Source organism: Symphalangus syndactylus, chromosome 2 (genome assembly GCF_028878055.3).
Source record: "Symphalangus syndactylus isolate Jambi chromosome 2, NHGRI_mSymSyn1-v2.1_pri, whole genome shotgun sequence".
NCBI lineage: Eukaryota > Metazoa > Chordata > Mammalia > Primates > Hylobatidae > Symphalangus > Symphalangus syndactylus.
Genome location: NC_072424.2, coordinates 70,079,361 through 70,096,168, shown reverse-complemented (window position 1 = coordinate 70,096,168; position 16,808 = coordinate 70,079,361). Strand labels below are relative to the sequence as shown.

Genomic DNA, 16,808 nt, shown 5'->3' with positions numbered 1-16,808 from the left:
CAGCAGGTACAGTCACCAGCTTATCATCTGCTTCTCTTCTTCCCTGTTAGACTGCCTTAATATAGGAAAGAAGGTCTATTGAACAAACTAGACTGCATCTAATAAGTCCCCATGGTAGTGTGGCATTCCTGAAAATATAAAACTAAAACACAAAGTACTGCTACATAATATTGCCTTGGGGAGTGGATTGGCAGAAATTCTGCCTCATTAAAGTAACATTAAAAGTTAATTTAAAAGTCCCAACATGCAGTTTTATTCAATACCTAATATAGTGGAAATAAAACCCATTTCTGTGCTGCTACAGTATTAGATACTATGTGGGCTTATGTGACAATGTTAGCTGATTATATCCTGATAAAATAATGGAAATATTAATATCATTTTCTTTTCACAATGGAATATTGTTATACACAGTTAAAATCTTCTAATTTTCTATAATATGAATAAGTATAATAATGTTCTTGTAATAGCATGTAAATGATGATGAATAGCATTATTCTGTTATGACATGTAAACATAAACATTTAATAATACAGATGAAAGAATAACTAAGGAAAATTCTGACTTATCTATTAAGTAATAGACTTGAGGAACTTTTGTAGTTATGAAAATCATTAGCTTCAATTGCCAAATCAAATTATATTGGTTAAATATAATGGATTAACCAGTCAGCAAGTATATGAACTGATCTTCTATATCATGTACTATCCATGGACATTACTGTCAATCAATTTATAGCTTTATTAAAAGATAGAAACAAAACATGTTCAGAGTGTGTTTTGAATGCCATGTCATGAACAAAATGGTGTGAAATAGGGCCATGAGATTATCCTGCTCTCAAGATGCATATGATCTTATGAATAAAATAAAAAATAGAGCAAATATTTAATTACAAAAGCAAAAGATACCAACAATGTATTATTAAAATATGAAGTTTCAGCTAAAGTGATTAGGAACACTTTTTCATTTTGATCAGATCATGAAGAAGGAAAAGGGCATTGTATCAGTAGGAAACTGGCTGGAAACAGACACCACATTCAAATACAAGATTGAGTAGAGGATCTATTTATAATGGTGTGAGCAGGATTAAGGAAAACCAGTAAGGAATGATGCAATATTTTGGAAATAAAAACAGAATGTCATTACTGGTTCCCATAACAAGGGAAGGAAACAGCATGTAACCAGAAAGAGGAAAATTAACATAGTTGTAGGATAGGACTACTTATTAGGAGCTTGCAGTACTAGAAAGATAGAGGAAAAAGTACCTTGAGCTTGCCCTCATTTCTGCTGGTACCTTTCATTAGTCAAAACCACTCGAACCTGGAGGACGAGAGAGACCACTATGATTCCAAAAAGGTTAGCCTCTCAAGATGGACAAGGGTGGAGGGTGGATGCAGAAGAAAAAATAGGGAGTATACACTACAGATATGAATGTCTATTATAGAAGCACATTAATATTGGTGGGCTGCTAACTTAAAATTGTATAAAATACCACATTGAATTTTTTCTTATAAACACAACAAGATAAATTTGAGCCAGATTATTCACCAATGATAAACAAAATCATATTGCCAGTCCTCTAGAACCCTTTGTGTGCTCCTTTGTGATCACAGCCATAACTGATCCTGATTTTGAGATAATTTCTTTGTTCTTTCCATTTTTTGCTACCTATTCACATATCCTTAAATAAGACCATTTAGCTTTGCTTGTTCTGGAAATGTTCATGATTTAAATCATTCCATCTACATATTTTTAAGTTTGGCATCTTGTACACAACATTTTGCTCTAAAGATTTATCCATGATTTTGCATGTAGAAATACTTTGGTCACTTTCACTTTTGGAAATTATTCACTATCCTACAATTTATGTGTCTATTTATACACACTTGGGTTGTTTCTCTGGCTTTTAGCTATATAAAAATGTCACTCTGAGCATTTTTGCACATAGATTTTGATGAATACTTGAATAAGCTTCTCTGGAATACAAACCTCAGGTCACAGAGTTTGCATAGTTTTGTCTTTGTTAGATAATGCTAACTGTTTTCTAAAGCAATTGGCAATATATACTTCCACCAAGAATGTGTGAAAGTTTCCATAGCTTCATATCCACACCATGTGTTACTGTCCAACCTTTAAATTTTTGTCAATTTGATGGATGTGTAGAGTTATCTTTTGATAAACATAAGCTCTTAGTTTTAATGTGATATAACTTCTCAAGCAATGTGTTATGGTTAATTCATCTTATATCTTGTTTGAGAAATCTTTACCCCAAGAGTCATGGAAATGTTATTGCATATTTTTTCTGAAAACCATTTTGGCTTTGTCTTTCACACGGAGGCTTTTAATCTGTCTGAAATTATGTTTTGTATGTGGTATAAGGTCAGTGTGCAATTTTCTCTTCTTTTTCTACTTTTTAAATAACCACTTTTTTTCTCCACTGATATGCAGTGCTACCTCTATTACATATCAGTAATTTATAGAAATATGGCCTTGTAATGAAGATTTTAATATGCTGAATCTTTACAAAAATAGGTATGGGCTGATATTACTCCCTGGTAGAAATGAAGAAACAGATTGATAAAGTTAACATCTTTCCAGTACCAAATGACTAATAAGAGACAAATTCAGGATTCTAATCCACGTTGTTCTAAATCCAAAATCAAAGCTGTTTCCACCATGACACTCTGAGAGGAGAGAACAAGGATTCTTTTTTCGGATATTATTTGATTGAACTGATCTCCTTATAAATTCTGGTTCCTTTCTACATCAACTCTTAGTATATTCATTTGTGTTTCTTTCTCTCATCTAAACTTCTTAGTGTTAATCTCTACTTGTAGTTATCTGTAGAATCCGAAAAAAAGCTCTTTTTTTCTATTCAGAAACTCCAAAAGCGCTCTCACTTTCCCAACGATTTCATTTCGCTTTTGAGCTAATTCCTCAAAGTCAGTATGACACTTGATTGTGTAATTAGTGAATTTATCTTCAATTGCTTTCCATTATTTTCTTCCGTTACCTTTGTTTTCTCTAGCTTTGCTATAATTCCATACATCTTCCCAGTGGGCTACTTACTAATTTATCAATGCCTAGGGCAATGTACATCACTTATTAAGTGCTTGCCCTCCTTGTGCAGTGAATCCAGTTGTTCTAGATTAACTGTTTCACTCACAGAAAGCTCCTCTGAGGCTAATCCTAATTCCATGTTGGTATTTCAGGTATCGATAACATAATGAGAGATATATATTAGTGGAGATGTTTTTCTGTTTTCCTCCAAAAGTCACAAGGTAAGTGAGTAAGCCTTCTTCCGTATTTCAAAGTTAGCACTGGAAACAAGAACTGATTTTGGTCCCATTGTTGAAGAGCCCAGGAAATCTGTAAATTGACATAAGTTGTTACTAATATTGCATCAAGATCTGCGCTTTGAATTCACAGGACAATGGCAAATCGGTAGAGTTTACGTGATATCTTACAAATTAAGTTTTAATCTTATTTTTCATCCAAGAAGTACTTATTTTATATTGTGCTTAGAACAAAGATGTCTAAATTGTATATACAAAAAAACCCAAAATAATGTAACATAAATTATTGACTGCGCTAAAATTTGACACTTGTAAAATAAAGGACAACCAAATACATGTTCGGATAGGAAAGTTGTGGTATGGGTATAAGAATGCATTTCAATTTATAATTTTTCAAATGTCATATTTTCCCTTGAGGTCACAAATATGTTTCATATTGTGGGTGAAACAGTAAGACTGACATGTCTTAACATTGTCATAATATCAAGAGTTTCATGAGTTGAACTCCAAAAGCCTCTTGTGACTTCATTAGCTACTTTCTCTTCTCCTCTGTCAAAAACTCAAAGTAATTCATGTGAGTGTGTCATTCCAGGCTATATCCATGACATGGAATTACGCTTTCTTTGTGCTTGCAATAGCGCTTTAGGGTAACATTAGCCTCCCTTTTCCTTTTCTGCTGCATTGATGGTGACTTGGGTTTTTTTTGTTTGTTTGTTTTGTTTTGACTTGCTTGACTGTCAGGTGGAAATCACAAAAGGAAATGAGGTTAGAAAATAAAAACAGAACCACTTCTTCATAGGAGCTCTATTGTCCTGCTGCAAAGTGTAGAGCAAATCCACCAGCTGCAAGAGAACAAAGAGCTGTCACATACACCTTCAGTAATGAAGAGCTCTTCTTTCCTGTTAGATTTACCAAGCAAGCTCTTAAAGTCCATTGTGAGTCTATTACTATTATGATGACAGCTTTAGTAAGTTTAGCCTAAGGGAATATCCATTATTGTGCAAAAAACAGAGACCAGTGTGTGTGTTTCCAACTTTGAAAAGGTTTTGCAGCTTCAATTTCCTTTTGTTAAGTTCCCACACTCTGAATTAGAGACACATTAAAAATGTCAATTTCCCTTCATATGTGATGATCAATCATTTTAACCATTTTAACAATTGATACTGACAACAACTGAAACAACAATTCACGTTCACTGCATTCATAGCCCAAAAGATCAAATATATTATGCCACAGTCCAAGTGTTCATTGTAATTGTGTGCACATGTATGGGTGTGTGTGTGTGTGTGTGTGTGTGTGTGTATGTGTATGTAGACAGAAAGAAAGCTAGATTACATACATATGACATATAATATATACTATATTTAGCATATATTATCTGTCTATATATTTATTACTTGTCAATAAGGCTAAATTACTGGTTTTTACTTGAGAACCCAAAACAAAAAATGTAAATGAGAAATCACACATTTTAAATAAAGGAATATTTAAAGTTTTTTATATCATAGTGACTATGTTGTCCACTGAAGGAAACCATAGACTGCATTTAAAATCTATTCCATAGACACTTACGTATCAAGGCAAACTAGAATAGAATAATATGTGCCTAGAAGTGAGATTCAACATAAAATGTTTAAGAACCTGATGTGAAGGAGACCTGGCACAGTAGCTCATGTCTGTAATCTCAGCACTTTGAGAGGCCAAAGCAGGAAGAGTGATTGAATCCAGGAGTTCGAGGCTGCAGTGATGTATAATCATGTCATTGCATTCCAGCCTGGGCGGTGAGACTCTGTCTCTAAAAAAGAAAAAAAAAAAAAAAAAAACTTGAAGGAAACAGTCTATGTCTAAAGAAAGAGAGAGGTGCATTGAGTGCTAATAGATGACATTAGAAATACTCTTGGGAACCACATTACTGAGGACATGGTAAACAAGTTATGAATTTTAGTTTTATTTGGAAAGCAATGGTTTGTGAAACGCTATACTGAAGAGGGTGGAATTTCTAGTAAATAAACAAGTCTGGCTGCAGTGATATGGAAATTGGATAGGAAAGAGATATGACAGAAAGCTGTTAAGAAACTGTATCAATAGCTCAGCCTTCTTTTCATGGACTTCTAATAAACTAGGCTCACAGGAGGGAAGGTGTATTAGTCAGGGTTCTCCAGAGAAACAGAACTAATAGTACATGTAAGAGGGGATTTAATGTGGGAACTGATTCCCACAATTATGGAGGCCAAGAAGTCCCACAATATACTGTCTGCAAGGTACAGAACCAGGGAAGCACGTAGTGTAATTCCGTCTTTTCAGTGTTAGTATAAAAGCCTGAGAAACATGATGGGTTAGGGAGAGGGGTCGCTAAATTTAAGTCCTGGGGTTTGAAGACCCAAAAACCAAGAGATTAGATGTTTAAGGACAATAGCAGATGGATGTCCTAGTTCTAGAAGAGAAAGCAAATTTACCTTCCTATTTTTTGGTTCTACTTGGGCCCTCAGTGGATTGGATAATGCTATGCAAATTGGTGAGGGCAGATCTTCCTTATTCAGTCCCCTAATTAAAATACCAATCTCTTCCAGAAACACCTTCACAGACAGGCCCAGAAATATTATTTCACCAGCCATTTGAGGACCTCTTAACCTAGTCAAGCTAACACCTAAAATTAACCATCACAGAAGGTAATCATCAATTCTAAACACAAAAGTAAATTTAAGCAAAGAAGGTGGATGACAGATCTGAGAGCTGAAAGCAAATAAGAAAGTGATACACTGAGGTCATGTGACAATGTCAGGGATCTAAAGACCAATTTTGAGCCATTGACAAGATAGAGAATCTGAACCTGAGCCTTTCGTTTTATGTCTGGGACTTTAGGGATAAAGTAAAATAATTCCTGGTCCATATCATACTCTGGGATCCTGGTAGAAAAGTCTCTGCAGGCCGGCACAGTGGCTCATGCTTCTAATCCCAGCACTTTTGGAAGCCAAGGTAGGACTATCACCTGAGGTAAGGAGTTTGAGACCAGCCTGGCCAATCTTTCACCATTTACTAGAGATGGTGAAACCCTGTGTCTAGTAAAAATACAAAAATTAACCAGGTGCAGTGGTGCACCCCTATAATCCCAGCTACTCCAGAGGCTGAGGGAGGAGAATCACTTGAATCTAAGGGGTGGAGGCTGCCATGAGCCGAAACCACTGCACTCCATCCTGGGTGAAAGAATCAGACTCCATCTCAAAAACAATAATAATAATAATAATAAATAAATAAAAATCTTGCCAGAGTAAACTATTCCCAGTTGGGCCCTCACAATTTTCGTATATTAAAATCAAACGTTTCAAGGTTTAAAACTCCTTTTAGCATTTCTTGTTGTGCTGGTTTGGTAGTGGCAAATTCTGTCGCTATTCACTGATGATATGATCTTATACCTAGAAAACCCTAAAGTCTCATCCAAAAATCTCCTAGACCTGATTAATGAAATCAATATACACAAATCAATAGCACTGCTATACATCAACAACAAGCAAGCTGAGAATCAAATCAAAAACTCAATCTGTTTCATAACCGCTGCAAAAAATAAAAAATAAAATGCTTAGGAATATACTTAGCCAAGGAGGTAAAAGTACTCTCTACAAGGAAAACTGCAAAACACTGCTGAAAGAAATTACAAATGACACAAACAAATGGAAACACATCCCATGCTCATGGATGCAAAAAATCAAATGTAAATGATCATATTACCCAAAACAATGTACAGATTCAATGTAATTCCCATCAAAATACTATCATTATTCTTCACAGAACTAGAAAAAAAATCCTAAAATTCATGTGGAACCAAAAAAAAAGAGCCTTCATTGCCAAAGCAATACTAAGCAAAAAGAACAAACCTGGAAGCATCACATTACCTGACTTCAAATTATACTACAAGGCAATAGTTACCAAAACAGCATGGTACTGGTTTAAAAATAGACACATAGACCAATGGAACAGAATAGAGATCACAGAAATAAAGCAAAATATTTACAGCCAACTGATCTTTGACAAAGTATACAAAAACATAAATTTGGGAAAGGATACCCTATTCAATAATTGGTGCTGGGGAAACTGGCAAGCCACATGTAGAAGAATGGAACTGGATCCCCATCTCTCACTTTACACAAAAATCAACCCGATGAATCAAACACTTAAATCTAACACCTGAAACCATAAAAATTTTAGAAGATAACATTAGAAAAACTCTTCTAGACTGGGAGTAGACAAAGAATTCATGACTAAGACCCCACAACCAAATGCAACAAAAATAAATAAATTAATAGGACCTGATTAAACCAAAAAGCTCCTGTACAACAAAGAAAATAGTTGGCAGAGTAAACAGACAATGCATAGCATGAGAGAAAATATTCACAAACTATGTATTCAACAAGGACTAGTATCCAGAATCAACAAGGAACTCAAACAAATCATCAAGAAAAAAGACAAATAATCTCATGAAAAAGTAGGCAAAGGACATGAATAGACAATTCTCAAACAGCCAACAAACATGAAAAAATACTCAACATCACTAATCAGGGAAACACAAATTAAAAGCACAATTAGCTCTACCACCTTACTCCTGCAAGAATAGCCATAATTTTAAAAGTCAAAAAACAGTAGATGGTGTGGATGTGCCGAAAAGGGAACACTTTTACACTGCTGGTGGCAATGTAAATTAGCCCAACTACCATAGAAAACAGTATGGAGATTCCTTAAAGAACTAAAAGTAGAACTACCATTTGATCCAGCAAACTCACTACTGGTTATCTACTCAAAGGAAAAGAAGTCATTATATAAAAAAGACACATCCACATGCATGTTTACAGCAGGAGAAACAGCAAATGCAAAGATATGGAACCAAGCTAAGTGCCCATCAACCAACAAGTGAATAAAGAAAATGTGGTATATATACATCATGGAATTCTACTCAGCCAAAAAAAAAAAAAAAAAGGAACGAAATAATGCCTTTTGCAGCAACTTGGATGAAGCTGGAGGCCATTATTCTAAGTGAAGTAATTCAGGAATGGAAAACCAAATATGTATGTTCTCAGTTATAAGTAGGAGCTAAGCTATGAGGACGCAAAGCATAAGCATTATATAATGGACTTTGAGGACTCAAGTGGGAAGGTTGGGAGATGTGTGAAGGATAAAAGATGATTTATTTGTTACACTGCTCAGATGACAGTTACACTAAAATCTCAGAAATCACCACTAAGGAACTTATCCATGTAACTGAAAACCACCTGTACTCCAAAAGATATTGAAATAAAAATAAAAACTAAAAACTCAAAAGTAGTGTAAAATTATATAGAAATAATTAAGCTGTATGGATAAGAACCAGCTGATTTTTTTAAAGCAGAGATGTAGACTCATAAAGACTAAAGATACTGAATTACAAAATACAAAATATAAAATATTTATGGGTAAAATATTTAAGGCATAAAGAATAGAATCACAAAAATAACTTAAAGTATAATAAAAATATATTTTAAAAGAGAAAAAGAAAAAATGGAAAATAATGAGTAAAACAGCAATTGGCACCACAGCTCTAGGGGAAAATAGCAATAAGAAGATAAATCTAAAGACTCTAGACAGAATACTGCAAAGAGAGAGAAGGAATTGGAGACTCAGGAAGAAAAATGGAGGATCAAATAAAAGGAGTATATGTCTAATTGGAGTCTCAGAAAGAGAAAATGAAGAGAATGAATCAGAGATTACGTTTGAAGAGATAATGTCTGAAAATTTTCCAGAAATGATGAAAACATGAATCCTCACATATAAAATTAGCAGATAAGAAGCAGAATTTTATGAGATAGAGATAGAGAGGGAGAAGGAGAGATGGAGAAAAGGAGAAAGGAATAAAGAGAAGGAAAAGAGGAACAGAGGAGATTGAGAGATTGCGATTCATTCACACCTAATTGTATTTCAGTAAAAGCAGGCAGGTTGCATACCAAGACAGATAATTAGATCAATAACAGATGCCTTGATAGACTCAACGGAGCCAGAGGACAGTGGAAAATATCTTCTAAGTGCTTAGAGGAAGGGGAAAAAAAACGCTCATACTTGGAACTTTGAAAAATCAGGAAAAATAAATTCATTTTTAGACAAAGAAACAATTATTTTATCATTAACAAATTCTCACCATGGAAAACTTATGAGAGATGTGTTATGAAAAAATACAACTACTCCAGAAAGTTTAGCTGAATGCAGAAAAGAATAATGAGGTAACAATAATAAAGGTAAACATGTAGATAAATGCAGGTGTTTCATCAAAATATATACTGAGTACCTACTATGTACTAGGCACAGTTCTAAGCAAATAAAATACAATTCTGCATTTTTGGAGCTTCCATTCTAGTGTGGAGACACAATATAAATAATAAGCATAATAAATATAAATGTCAAATAGTTTGTTTGAAGCAAAACATATATCATCCATGTAAATAAAAATAACATCAAATTTATCATGTAAATATGAATGTAAAATACTGCACCAATATATGTCAAGAAGGGATGCAACCAGATTAAAGTTTTACAAGGCCTTTGCCTCTTTCAGAGGGTAGAATTAATGTGTAACACGTTTTAAAATTTGTTAAGAATACATGATACAATTCCATAGTTAACTGTGAAAAGATTAATATTAAGATTCCAAGCCAGCAAAAGAATAAATAGAATAAGAAATTATAAACATATGAAAACTGAAGCAACGGTAGCTAAGATCCAGGTTTAAAAAAAATCTTAATATAGGGTAGTAATAGCCAGGATTTAAAAACAATGAACAAATTTTAGAAATATTTAAGTGGAAGAAAAATGGAATAGAGTGATGGACTGTAATACAAAGGGTGAAAGAGATGAAAGACTCAATGAAAAAATCCAGGTTTTTGGTCTGATGTTTGGGGTGGAAAGCAGTACCTACCATTTATTTAAATGAAAAAGGGACTTGGAGTTGGTTGCTGGTGATTTTTATTTTGTTTTGGAAATTTCACTTTTACTATCAATGAAATATGCAAATAAATGTTATACATTAAATATGCAGATAGTGGTTCTGAAACTCATGGAAAGTATAGAGGCTTGAGTTAAAATTTGGCACCTAAATTCATGACATGACATGCATTTCTTAAACCCTCCCAACTGCTGCAAATCTTTCTCTCCAGATTTCTTTCTGTTTATTATTTATTTTTCTACCTTTTTCTGTTTATTCTTTCCTTCTTCATTCACCTCCTTTCCTTAATAGCACCCTGGCAGAATACCAGTTGCAGGGCTATTACTGGTTCAAATGGGGGTGCAGTATTCATCACTGGATTTGGTAGCATTTGTAAAAATGTAAAATGCAGATATCTTTAGGTCCAGCAATTACACCTTTAAGAAACCATTCTTAAAGATTCATACATATAAGCAAATATATATATGGAAAATGTTTATATTAGATTTGTGCATAATAACTAAAGCTAAGAAAATGCTACAATATGGGTAAAAGGTGGTTAAATGCTTTGAGCACTTTTGTGCAGGGGAATATTATGTAGTGTTTTAAAAAACTGAGGAGCAGCTTCATGATTTGAGATGTATTAGTCACATGTCTGTCACCAGTTTAAGCTTAGAACACACACACACAAAAACAAAATGTTAAAGTTATTGACTAAAAATGTATTTTTAGGCCGGGTGCAGTGGCTCATGCCTGTGACCCCAGCACTTTGGGAGGTCGAGGCGGGCAGATCACGAGGTCAGGAGATCGAGACTATCCTGGCTAACACGGTGAAACCTGTCTCTACTAAAAATACAAAAAAAAAAAAAAAAAATTGCTGAGCGTGGTGGCACGCGCCTGTAGTCCCAGCTACTCGGGAGTCTGAGGGAGGAGAATTGCTTGAATCCGAGAGGCGGAGGTTGCAGTGAGCCGAGATCATGCCACTGCACTCCAGCCTGGCTTACAGCGAGACTCTGTCAAAAAAAAAAAAAAAGTATCTATACTTATATACAGTTTTTTCAGTTTTGGTAATTTACATAGGCTTCTAGTGAATCTGTTCTTTGCTTTTTAAAAAAAGAAATTTATCATAAAATAATATTTTTTAAATACAGACTTGCCAATTTTTAGCATAGAGCAAAATAAACTAATTTAAAATGTATCAATTTAAAATGCTGGAACTCTTTGCATCTAGTTATCTCATGTTTTGTTTTTATCTGGCCTTTAGGGTTTTATCAAGCTGCAAGAAAATATGTATTCATGAACATGCTTTAAATGAGCTGTAATTAAAATTACTGAAAACTGTTTACAAGTTTGTAAATTTGTTGGCATTTCCATAATTTTATCTTATTTAGTTTACCATCTCTAATAAACTCACCTTCCTTGCATTCTCAGAATGTATCATTACAATAGAGAAGGAGTATTGTTGTTATAGCTACTATATTTCTTCATTTAGCATAGCCTAGTGTTAGGATGTAACAAAATGCATTTTTTTGTGAATTAGGAAAAACATTGTTTTTTAAAATTTGCTTGTTATTCTTATATTCTGTATATTTTTTGCCCTGAAAATACAAATAAACCTAAGCATCACATACATACTATATACTTAACCTTATTTTATTATATCTAAATATTATAGGAATAGTAATCGTGTGAGCAAGAGGAAAGACTTCCAGTATTACCGACTTTTTATCACTTGAAATGTACTCCGCCTTTTCTTCTCCATCTTACCTACCATCCCAAAGAGGAGAGATAAAGAAAGGAGTTTACTAACTCCAAATGTCTTCCTGAATGACAGATAAATTAATAGCTGAAGTTCAGAGCAGGGTTCATTAATAGCTGAAGTTCAGCCAGGTTGGCTCAGGCATATGGTAATAATTAGAAGAGCACTAGAGAAATTCCTACATCCAAATCACCTGGCCTTTCCTGTACTCTGTGCCATCAGCTGGGAATAGAATCTTCCAGTCCATTATCAAAGAAAATGCTTATAATAGAAAGACCGTTGTGAGAAAAAATAACATGCCTTAAACCCAAAGGGCACAGATCATCTGGGAGGTCTGAGAGTTGTCATGTTGAAGAAGGAAAAGGCCTGTGAATATAAACTTTGTCCTGATCTAGCAAGAGTCAAATGAAAAACATGTGGGTGTGGACTCAGCTTAGGAGAACTGGAATCTTGAGGTGGGAAACTTACCTAGCAGAAAAACAAATTCAACTTCTAAGTACCTGGTTTTAGCTGGGACTAGAGTGACGGAAAGTGAAAAGCGCTAAAGCTAAGAAACTGAAAGTATTAAGCAATTCATTCTTAATCACAGATAAATTTGTCCAGAGAAAACTACGAATTATGCTTGTTCACTGAGTATCTCCCCAATTCCCTGTTCTTTTCCTTAACCTCAATTTTTCAGGTAATAAAATTTAATGGCATTCTAACAGGAACTCTACCATAATTTTTAGAAGGTATCTAAATATCACTTTATGCCAGGATATAAATGATGAGTGTCTAGTGAAAAAGAAAAAAGCCAAAATGATGAGAATGATGGTATCCGAAAACTAAACAGTGCCTTCAATTCTAAGTAAAGATTTTAACATTCTTCTCAGCCTGGATACCTTTCCCTCTATTCTGCTGTCACCTTTTCTTGTATGCCCTTCCTTACTTCCTTGTTGGGATTCGTTCTCTCATCTCTTCTCCCACACCTTTTAATACTTTTCACAAAATGTAATTGTATAAATATGTTTCCTTACTCAACTGCAAGCTCGTTGAGGGGAATGACTATGTCTTATTTTTATTTATTTATTTATTTTTGCTTCCTAGAGTCTAGAGCATTGCCTGGAATATAGTATTTGTTGAATTATTGAAATAATTAATTAATTAATTACTTTTGCTATTATGTTATTTTGCCCACTTTTTTAGTATTCTTTATTAAGACTTGGGTTCCATAATTTTTTTAAAAAGCTTAATTAGGCTTTAAAAATTTATTTCTAATTTGGTACTTTTCTTTGCTGGCTAAAGAAATATGGTTACTTTAATTTTGCACAGCATAGGAGAAATCAATGTAGTTCTCACCAAATTAGTAAGAGGAGTGTGAGATTTGAAGAAAACAGGTACATTTGGGTGATTACCAAAGTGAGATTCCCAAACATATAGTCAGCAATTAGTTGGCCCTGGGATTTTTAAGTAATAAATATTACGGTGTCTGGAATTCCCTTTGTTCACAAATTTAATTACTATTTATTGAACGTTATTCCCTGAGAGGAAAGGAGATGAAGAAAAATCAAGGATAATTAGGAGGTTTTCTTTTTTTCTTTTTTTTTTTCTGAGAATTTACAGAAAGTACAGAAAAACAAATGTGCGGTCAAGTTGGCAGAAGTTCATGATTACATAAATGATATCTGCTTCTTTACAATATCAGATTCAGAGCTCAATGTTGGCATGGTGGGGCCACCTCATGATTTTAGATGGTATATGCTATAGACAGGACTTATTAGCTGTAAGTCTATTCCTGAACATAGATTCTCCCTCTCCCTTACCCCAAACTCCTGTTCTTGAATTATCCTGTCCTCAAATTATCTCAGCTCTCAACGACAGCTGAGAGTGAATTTAAGGAACAAGAGTAAATGCAGAGCTAAGCCTTGGGAAAAATGATCATCACACTAGCAAGAGACGTTTTTCTGCCCTGGAGGGTAACTTCAATTTGTAGGAATGTTATCTCAAAGGATTCAGGCCTTTATAAAATTAGCCATGTCCAAAATTGTCTTCTGTCACTTTTCTCCAGTCTGCTTTATTTTCTCCCTCTTCCTTACTACTTAAAGTTTCCAGATTGGTATTATTAGTTGTTAAATCTTGCAACTCTGACACTACCACAACATTGGTATTTATGTAGAGTTCACTTGGCTACCTCCTGTGTAGTAAGCACAGAGTAGGCTATGGTAATACTAACCTGATGATGATGACCTAACCCCTAGCAAAGTTATCCATTTGATAAATATTTACATAGGGTTATTTGATTCATTCATTAATAATTGATTTTTCAAAATAATCCTGACACTTTTGTTTCTATTTTCCTTTAACTTGCTGTCTCCTAGGTCTAAAGCTGATCAGGGCTGGTGATTTTTCACCTTCTATCTTACTTGATTGAAGTAGTTCTTATGCATAATTTGTGCTGCTACTGCTTGATTGCTGTATTTACAACAAGTATACTGTTTTTGTGCTTATATTTAGCTTGAGCCTTGAGGCTGCTGTGACTATAGCTTCAGTTTGTGAAATGTAATGTAACCTTCATTATTTTTGGTGAATGTATAATACGCATGATTTTGCATGGGGAATTTTCTTGAATTGTGCATTTATTTTTCCTCCTAGTAAGAACAGGGTGTCCCTGATTCTTTGCATGTTGATGCACTCATTTTATGTTATGTTTGCCTCTTTGGTGGTTTCTTTAACTGTGTTAATGCTAGCAAACTTCAGAATAATGTTATGATTCAAAAGTTTTACAATAACATAGGTATGTAATTCCTTCTAAATTTTTGTTTTTCTCCAAGATGGTAATAATGTTTTTCAGAAAACCATTAACAATCTTCCTTTAGCAAAAGAGGTTGGGAAAAACTTGGAAAGTATTTAGGGTGTATGCTCCCATAACTTCAAAGTCTAGGCAGAGCATGATTGCTCACACCTGTAATTCCAGCACTTTGGGATCACCTGGGGTCAGGAGTTTGGGACCAGCCTGACCAACATGGAGAAACCCCATCTCTACTAAAACTACAAAATTAGCCAGGCGTGGTGGCACATGCCTGTAATCCCAGCTACTCGGGAAGCTGAGGCAGGAGAATCACTTGAACCCGGGAGGCGGAGGTTGCGGTAAGCCGAGATTGTGCCATTGCACTCCAGCCTGGGCAACAAGAGTGAAACTCCATCTCAAAATAAATAAATAAATAAATAAATAAATAAATAAATAAATAAATGTAAAATAAGATCTACTCCACTTTCTAATACATTGTCTTAGATCCACTTTTTCACCCATTAAAAATTATTATTTAGAATAAAATGTAGGATGCTGCTTATTTGAGCTGCTATTCTTAATATCCGTACTTTCATATTCTCAAAACCACCAAGCAGCATTCATAGAATTTAACAATAATATTATTGACCTTGTAAATTATAGAAGTAGTACATCTGTCAGTGTAGAACAAATAAAAATACAGAAAAAGATAAGGGTAGCAAGATTTTCATTACTCAGAAAGTACTGCTGTCAACTGCTGTTTTCTTCCAATGTCTTTTTTTATGTCTATGTGAGCATATTTGGCACACCCTTATATGTGATACAAAATTGAGACAGTGCTATATAGACAAATTTGCATTCTGCATTTTTCAATTAATATTATTCTGTGGATTTCCAAAATAGATCTGTATTTTCTGAAAATACGATTTCTAATAGGCTTCATAGAGTTATTATTATAAAGACATCATAGTTCAATAAATATCCTATTGGTGGATATTTAGGTTGTTTCAACTTTTCATATGAAGGAAAATCATATGTACATCTATATAGACACTTTTTGGGCATCTCTTGTTACATTCGTAAAAATAGAGTTCTGAGTCAAAGGCTTTCAATTATTTAAATTCTTCTGATGCATACTTCTACATTATTTACAAAAAAAAAGAAGGTCAAAATTGTACCTTATTTTTATTTGTATTTTTATTTTTTCTGAGACACTGTCTTGCTCTGTTCCCTAGGCTGGAGTGCAGTGGCATGAGATCTAGGCTCACTGCAACCTCTGATTCTCCTGCCTCAGCCTCCCAAGTAGCTGGGACTTCAGGTGAATAGCACCACCACTGGGTAAATTTTGTATTTTTAGTACAGAGGGTGTGTCGCCATGTTGGCCAGGCTGGTCTCCAATTCCTGACCTCAGGTGATCTACACTTTGGCCTCCCAAAGTGCTGGGATTACAGGCGTGAGCCACTGTACCTGGCCTGAAATTGTATCTTATATTCTTTAAAGTTGTATTTTTTGGCTATCTTTTGAAGGTGAGCAAGTTATTTGCTAGTTATATTTCCTTATATTAGAACTGTTGCTTTAGGCTTCTATTTTTTGTAGCAGTTATTTTTCTTATTGGATTGTCAGAACTCTTTACGTATTAAAGATTTGATTTTTTTCATACTTTTTGTAAACTGAGCCACTGATTCCTGTGCTAGGTACTGATCAAACAACATAGAAAAAGTTTGATCACTTTCACAGAGATTGTTTTAATGGTCAGAAACATAATAAACAGATAACCAAGTAAAATGTAGTTAGTGATTCTTTAACTAAAGTGCCAAGCAACACTTCACTTTCTCACATTGTCTTTATTTGAGTCTTGCATATTTCTCATCACATTTCTTCTTTTTCAAGTTTTGTTGATTTTTATTTATGCATAAAACATTTGTGAAAGTGTAATATAATACTTTTCTATGTAGCTAAAAAGTCTTATTTTGATCATGCACTTATCAGATACTGCTTGTGACAAACAATTCTGCAAAGTACCATTCTCTCATAGTAGTATATTAC

At 34.2% G+C, this 16,808-nt stretch overlaps 1 long non-coding RNA gene across 1 annotated transcript in view; it reads left to right on the top strand.

Annotated features, from left to right (window-relative positions):
* The first annotated feature begins 277 nt into the window (after positions 1-277).
* The window catches only part of LOC134735820 (uncharacterized), a 413,721-nt gene continuing 397,190 nt past the window's right edge, over positions 278-16,808 (top strand). The window contains exon 1 of the long non-coding RNA XR_010119344.1: positions 278-292. This is a non-coding gene — a long non-coding RNA (uncharacterized lncRNA). The remainder of the gene's footprint in view (positions 293-16,808) is intronic.